The sequence below is a fragment of the Prosopis cineraria genome, unplaced genomic scaffold (assembly GCF_029017545.1).
Source record: "Prosopis cineraria cultivar Desert tree isolate PC_DT_omini unplaced genomic scaffold, ASM2901754v1 PC2, whole genome shotgun sequence".
In the NCBI taxonomy this organism is placed as follows: Eukaryota; Viridiplantae; Streptophyta; class Magnoliopsida; order Fabales; family Fabaceae; genus Prosopis; species Prosopis cineraria.
The window spans coordinates 21,355,508-21,364,058 of NW_026555333.1; the positions used below are offsets into that span (position 1 = coordinate 21,355,508).

The 8,551-nt window shown below is 28.0% G+C and overlaps 1 pseudogene; it reads left to right on the top strand.

Moving 5' to 3' along the window:
- The first annotated feature begins 4,356 nt into the window (after positions 1–4,356).
- Positions 4,357–7,848, top strand: LOC129302638 (cathecol O-methyltransferase 1-like; annotated as a pseudogene).
- Positions 7,849–8,551: the final 703 nt, after the last annotated feature.

The following is an 8,551-nucleotide window of genomic DNA, read 5'->3' on the forward strand; positions in this document are numbered from 1 at the left end:
GCAACCAGTTTGAAAGTTACAGTTCAACCAGTCCTATCAATGAATCATAAACCAGTATCTCAACCAATTTAATGTTTGATCTTATTTTTAAAATTTTGGTTTTCAATACAAATTATTAAAAATGGATAATTCAGTGAAACACATATTTATTACAAGTACACCTAATAACTTAACTAATTTTCTTTAGCTTTTCTAGGGCTTTTACAAATATATTCATATTATAGAACTAAAAGGGAAAAAAACATCCCAACATTTATTATATTTTGTATTATAACTAATTAATTATCTTTATCAATGATATACGATTGTATATCAATAATAAACTATTTATAAATTTTTAATGATAAATTTTTTTTATATTAATGATAAATTGTTTAGATATTTATATAAACTAACCATGTTCTCAATTTTTTAAAAATTTACTTCATATTTAAAAAAAAAATTCCCCGGCTAGGGAACTAGTTTATCTTTTTCGTTATCTTGCTTCAATGGCGGAACTACGCACGGCCATGGCAAGTGGGGCCACGCCCCATACCAAAGTAATGTGCCAATGGGATGCTGGGTGCATTATGTTGGAATGGAAGGCTTGTGCTTTTTTAATTCCAGACATGCCAATATCATTTGGCTGTTTCTCTCCTTCTTCTTTTTTTAAATATTTTTCTTTTTCTCTTGTATTTTTGTTTTGTATATATACGTAATTTATTAAAATATCACTTAATTAAATATATCTTACGTTTTATATATTTCTTATATTTTTTCTAATTTTTATGTGTGAACACTCCTTTGTTGGATGAATATCCTCCCAGGTTAAAGATAATTTTCTCCAAAACTTTACTCAAAGGTCATTAAGGATCTTATACTCAACTATATGATAATTCTATATGTCAATTTTAAAGATTCTCTCTCTTCTCATTCTATCATTTTCTCACTGTTAATTGACCATTAGTAAGTCCCATATTATATTTTTATTCATTTTTTATTGTAAAATATTTGAGTTGAAAGTGGCCACTGATTATAGGAAGGAATAAGTATAGATCATGTTTTCACAAGTAGTTATTCGTTAATTAACAAAAACTATCTATTTACATTTAACAAAAAAGCATTTGCTAGTTGACAAATTAAAAAAAAATATTAAATACAAGGGTGTTATAATCTTCTCCCATATAAAATCATTTTCAAAATAGTCTCCTAGTCTTGTAGAGCTATTCAAAATCTTTTGATCCTTGTTTGATATTAAATTGCCTCAGTGGTCCTTGAATGATATTATTTCCCTTTTTTGGATAAAATACTACTCTCTCAATTCCAAATTATAAGATAATTTTGAAAGAGATTTGATATTCCAAAATATAAGACACTTTAAAAATATTAAAGTTTTATTAAATAAACTCATTTTAATACTACCATTTCTCTCCCTCTGTTTAATTCACATTCTTGTCTCTTTTCAATATATTAAATGAAGAGTATTTTTAAAAATTTATATTTTTATTTTTTAAAAAATTTATTATGTATATTTAATTAGATTTATTGGTATATAAGACTTTGTTAAAAATTTCTTATAATTTAAGATGGAGAGAATGTGAAGCAATAAAAGTAAATCTCCATAAAGATAACAACAGCAACAACAACAAAAGAAATATAAAAAAATAAAAAATATTTAGATAATTAAATATTTTAGTCATTCAAGTTTGTCTGTGTTGTTAATTTAGTGATTCAAATTTAATTTTTATCAATTAAGTTGCAAATTTTTTCCTAAATTATCATGTTAGTTTTTCAAAATTTAAAATATAAATTGACCCTCAAATTAATCTAATTTATAAAATATGTTAATAACTTGATATGTATATATAGCCAAATGAAATTAAATTAGCTTTCAATTAAATATAATCTTTTTATACCACCTAAAAGTACACATATGTTTAATTAATATACATAGTTGATTTTAACATTGTCATTTCATTTCTAAATAATAAAGGCTAAACCTATAATTAAAACAAATTTAAGGAAACAAATTAAAAAAATATAGATTTAATGGATAAAATAATCAAAACAAATTTCATAGTCTAAAAGTTTATTTCATCGTCTCAAAAATATAAAACTACATCATTTCTGATTTTATTTTTCTACCATGCATAGCTTTGATCTAAAGTGACGAACTGTACATTTATTGAGTTGGTTTGTTCATAGTTATATAATAGTGCTTATGAATTTTAGATAAAATTTTTATACTTATTTTGTATAAGATAAACCGTTAAATTTTTATGAAATTATTTCTTCTCCTACTGTTAAGTTTTGAAAATAAGCAATCAATATCGAAATTGATTCTCTAAGGAAGAATAAAACCTAGGTTTTAGCATATTTGCTTCAAGGTAAAAATGATATTGGGTGTAAATAGATTTTTAAGAAAAAATATTTTCTAGATTGTTCAATCGATAAATGTAAAGCAAAGCTTGTGCCTAAGGGTTTTACACAAAAGAAAAATATTAATTATTTTGATATCTTTTCTCCTATGACTAGAATTTCTTCTATGAGAATTCTTGATGCTTTAGCTTTGATTTACATGTTTTTTGTTTACCAAATGGATGTTAAAACAGCATTTTGAATGGTGATTTGGAAGAAGAAATTTACATGGCATAGCTTGAAGGATGTGTGGTTCTTGGGCAAGAAAATAAAGTTTGTAAAAACTAGATTAAGTTTTAACTGATGGTGATTTCTCTACTATTGAAGTAGAAAAATGTGTTTATACAAATCTTGTGTTTATATTCTTATATATGGATGATATGCTAATTCTTAGCCCTAGTATGAATGTTTTGAATGAGACCAAAAATTTTCTTTCTTTAAATTTTGATATGAAAGATATGGATGAAGTTAAAGTGATCTTGGGTGTGAAGATCATAAGGAATGATAATGTGATTTTACCTTTTCAGGAACATTATGTTAAGAAAATACTCAAAAGGTTAGACATCTTTAAGATACTCCTTTGAGTACTTCTTTTGATTTGAGTAAGTAGTTAAAAAAACACAAAAGTGACCCAGTTGTTTAATCTGAGTATGCACAGATCATTAGGAGTTTGTTGTGTCTAATGAATTTTATTAGGCCTGATATAGCTTATGTTATAGGAAAATAGAGTAGATACACTCACTGTCCAGGCAATAAACATTGGGAGGCTCTGGTAAGATTTTTAAGATATTTGAGAGGTATCATGAATTATGATATATTGTATAGTGGATTTTCCACTGTATTAAAAGGATATAGTGATGCCAACTAGATCTTGGATTTATAAGAGATAAAATCTACTAGTGGTTATATATTTACTTTTAATGGTGGTGCAATAACTTGAAAGTTTGTAAAACAAACAATCAATAGAAAATCCTCAAGATATTTTGAATTTATTGCTACAGAACTAGCTATAATAGAAGCTGAGCGATTGAAAAACTTCTTAGCAAGTATTTCGATAAGTAAAAAGCCTACATGATCAGTGTCTTTACATTGTAATAGTCAATTTGCAATTGCACTTGCTAAAAATAAGACATTTAATAGCAAGAGCAAATATATTTAATTGAGACATAATATTACAAGGCAATTATTCAAAGATGGGGTAATTTCGATCAATTATGTAATATTAGAGTTAAATCTGGCGAATTCGTTAACAAAACCCTTGGAGAAAGAAATTTATTATTAAAACATTGAGTAGAAAGGAACTTAAGCCTATTTAAAATTAACGGTGATGGTAACTCAACCTTTGTGATTGAAGATCCCATAAAGAAGGTTCAATAAGTACGAATAAGTCATTTGTTAGTTCTGCTAACACTAAATTTTTTATCCCTTATTATGGCTTGAAAAAGTACTAGAATGCAATGATTGGAGGTTGAGCAAAAGCTCTTAATGATTTTCATAATCCTTATGGTGTATTTATTACAAATACACTTGATGAAAATACATACAAATGTGGAGTGGGGTTACTCTTATGAGATTATGATAAAATTTTTAGAGCATTTGTTAAAACCAGGCACGCACATAGCCGATAACTTACAAAACCATTGTTAATATTAGAGACTATGGGGTATAATCTGATTAATAAGACCTCCAGTACACATTCAAGATTTGTTGATTTAATAACCAAGTTACACTGACTTTTCTATTTGTTAAGTTTTATTAGTCTAGGTCTGATTCAAGTTGAAAGACACCAAATTTAAAGTGATTATTTTCTGTGTGAATAACTCAGATGATAAAGGTCTTTTTAACACATGGGGGATTGTTGTGATATTTGAAGTGATGTGTCAAAATGATAAGTCCCATATTGCTCGAGTGATAAGAGCTCCTAGTGTATATATACTAAGAAATGAAAAGGGATAGTAAATGGGCTTAGATAAGAAATTCGTTAGCCAGGAGTTTGACAGAACTAATTTTGAGGATTCAATACATACAGATTGGTGAGTATTATAATCAATTTTTATTTTGAATTTAAAGAAAGAGTTTGCAGAATCTAGAGAGAAGAGAATGGGAAAGGAGGTGAGATAGAGAGAGAAATGGATTGGTAAGAGAGAGACGATGATCATGATGAATGAATAATAAAATGGAGAAGGGTCGTGTAGTTGAAAATAGCCAATTCGCCTCTGCGTGCACGAGTTAAAAAGGCACTGGTTTCTTTTTACTGAATTATTTTTGTAAAAAATAAATAATTATTTATTTAAATTCATTACTAGAAAACCTTTTATTTTCTTGATATTTGAATTTCAACCTTATCCAATTTTTAGGCTTTCAATAGATTACTTAAATAGATTTCATTAACATAATTGTCTTCGAACGACTCCAGAAAAGCACTTAATGGGAGTTTATGCGCTTGTAACCTGTGCTTTATGGTGGTTTAATCTAGTGTTTAAGTCCCAACTTTCATGTTATGGCCTATAAATAGGCTTGTATGTAGACACAATAGTTTTCCTGGCTCTTGAGCTTTTGAGCCAATTCTCTCCTCCTCCGCCTTATCTGCCTGAGTTACTTCTTGTTAGTGTTTGCTATTCTATTACCTTGCTTGTTTTGCAAGATGAGTTTGTTTAATTCTAAGGAACTGTCGAGCTAAACAAACTAGTGTGCGAAATAACTCTTAAGGACAATGCCCTTTGACACGACTCAAGCTTCAATTTCCTATCCACTGCCAACAATTGCTTCATTCAAGTGAAATATTATATGTGAGATTTTATTTTCTTCTTCATAAATATCATTTTATCACAAGCTGCAAAATAAGAATTCATATTCATAATTTCTTTTGAAATTTATATTATTAATCCTTTGATAGTTGACAATAGTTTCAACATTTATGTTGTTCAATATAAAAATAGCTTACCGGTAAAGATCATCCATTGACTTTGCTATGAATTTACAATTGTGATGTTCATCTTATATTAATAATATGAACATTTTGAAGGTCCCAACTGAAAGATGCAATATTGGAAGAGGGTGTTTCATTCAATAAGGTGTATAGGTCAAATCTTTTTGAGTATCTGAGAATGGACTCTGGATTCAACCATGCATTTGACAAAGGGATGATGAATCATAGTACTATAGTTATGAACAAGATTCTTGAATCCTATTGAGGTTTTGCGGACATAACTAGACTCATTGATGTCGGTGGAGGTGTTAGAATTACTATCAAGTTAAACACATCCAAATATCCACACATTCAAGGAATCAATTTCAACTTGCCTCATGTCATTCAACACACACCTCCTTGTCTTGGTATGACCTAATTACTTTGACATATGCATTTCAATCCAATTAATTAATCATATTAATTTTTTTTTGAATACAAAACTATAGTAAAAATTGTGCAAAGAGATCAAAAATCAAGTCATATCTAAAGCCACTAGGCTTTTACAATTAGTTGGTAGACTATTAAATAAGGTGATAACAAAATTTTCATTAGAAGCTTTATGAGTTAAAAGATTAGCGCACCGAATCACTTCTCTGTAAATATGGTTGAATGTGATTTTCCAGTCTCTCATGGTAAGATTTCTGAAGGTTTTAATATTAGCAGAGAAAGGGTGGCTATGAGAGAAATTTTTTTCAATGAGGGAGAGAGTAAGCCTCCAAAGAATCAGAATAAACGCTAACTCTTAAAATCTTAGCATCCTAGCAAATATTAAGCCCTTTTGATATTCTATGAGTTCAGCTGCTGTGCTTGGTTGATATCTAATATTTTTGGAGAAGCCTTTAATCTAGTCACCCTTGTTGTCTCTAATTAGGCCTTTACGCGCTGCAATACCATTATGGTTTACCACACCATTGACATCCAGTCTAACTCATCTAGGATTAGGTGGAATCCATTTTGATTCATGTCTAGTGTCAATCTTCTTCAAGAGGTTAAGATTAGATTAAAGTTTCAAGTTATTGATGATTTCTTGAGAACTAGAGAAGGAAATGTCATTGTTCAAGTTAATATCTTCATAATAGGGTTTTTTGCATATGGCTTTCCATGTGTTCCAGCAGGCTTGAGTAAAAAGTTTCTGCTAGGGCAGTCTTCTTATAGAAAGCTTCTAACTTTGTTTTTAGCATTTCAAATTATCCATTCTTGCACAAAAAGAGAGAAAAAGGTATTAAATTTGGTAGGATTGACTAATTTTTTCTAAACCTCCTTGGCTTTCTTATAGTCTCATAAAATATGGATAGAAGAGTCAAGAGAGTTACAACCAAAGGAGCAAGAACAATGCTAGGGAATATTTTCATTAGAGAGAGTAACATTGATTTGGAACTAATTCCAAACAACTTTTGAGAAGAAGTATTTAATTTTTTTATAAGTAAGTCATTTTCAAATCTTGAACCATATATCAACTTGTCTCTAAGTTTGATGAGTCTCTATAGCTTTATGAGCAAATTTTATAAAGAAATTACCATCAGATGAGGGCATTAATCATACTAACTAGATCATTGATTGTAATAACGTTGCAAGAGTGAAAAACGAGGAAGAGATATGTTTGAAATTAGGCCCAAAGATGCCATCTTCATGAAGGTGAGTTAGTATCTAATCATATTAGGCGTGGTTTTTGATATTATCATTGTATTAATGGGATAAGGGTTCTTATTGTTATTGATGAGTTGTTATCATCAAGCATTGACTAGTCAAAAATAATTTTACTGAAATGTTAATACTTTAATATTTATAAGTCAAATTTATGTAATAGATTTAACTCATGAATCTACAATATGTTTGATTTCTAAATATCAAAGTATTAATATTTTAATAAAAAAATTTAAAAGTTATTATTATGACTTGGTTGTCAAATGCCAGCTATCAATCAACTCGATTAACTTCAGTCAAATAAAATGAATCCAACATCATTTATATCATTTCACATAGAAAATTAATTACAATTAAGTTTCAAGAAACTTGAAGGTATTTTCACAAATCATGATCTTTATTATTTATAAATAAATATTTTAATTGGAATTATTTATAGTTTTTTCCCACACCCACATATATAATAAATGATAATAAGAGGTTACAATTAAGGTTTGGCTTTGTTTGTTGGGGTAAATTTGGTAGTGGATACTTCTTGGAGCGATGAATGGTGCTTGGAGCTGTTGATGAATTGCCATGACGCCATTCCTAAAGATGGAAAAGTGATTGTGGTGGAGGCAGTTTTACCATTTGTGTGAGAAACTTCTGCTGCAGCCATCACCCAATTTGATGTGATGATGTTGACTTATAGCCCAGGTGGCAAGGAGAGAACTGAGCATAAGTTCATGAAATTGGCCACATCAGCTGGGTTTAGAGGCCTTAGATTTGACTGCTTTGTTCGAAACTTTTGGTTATGGAGTTCTTCAAGTGGATACATACACATGATTAGTCACTGAAGTATAACCAGGACACTGTAATATGTGCCACTTGCTTTAATGTACTCTTTTTATCAATAATACTTTGATGTCAAAATCATAATTTTATAAAAATATATCTAAACAACCTTATTACATGTTAAAATAATTATATATTTAAAACCACATTTTATTAAAAATATGAAAACACCTACTCCTTTTATTTAAAAATATAAGGTATTTTTTAATAGATTAGATGTTAAAAAAATATAATGTATTTTTAATTTTTTGAGATGTAATTGTTATCTTTTTTTTTAAAGTATCCCTATTGATGAATGACTTTATATTTATTATAGGGTATTTAATAGAGATAAATATAAAAAAATAGAATTAGTTTGAAAATAGGTAACTATCTTATTGAAAGTGAGATTCAATTAAAAATGCTTTATATTTTTTAACAAAGGAAGTATTATATATTTCAAAATTAATGTTCAATCCAAAACCATGTTTTTTGAAAAATATGATTTTAAAAAACATAATTTTAAATTCATAATTAATTTTAGCATAGAAATATTTATATATTTTTACAAATCATAGTTTTACTTAAATTTCAATTCTATTTTTCAATTTTGCTTTTCATTTCTACTTTTTAATTCTAATTAAAATCAATCTGATTAATCCATTTTATAAATTAATTATATGCCTCATAACATAATCAATGAAATTCAAATCAATCATATTAATC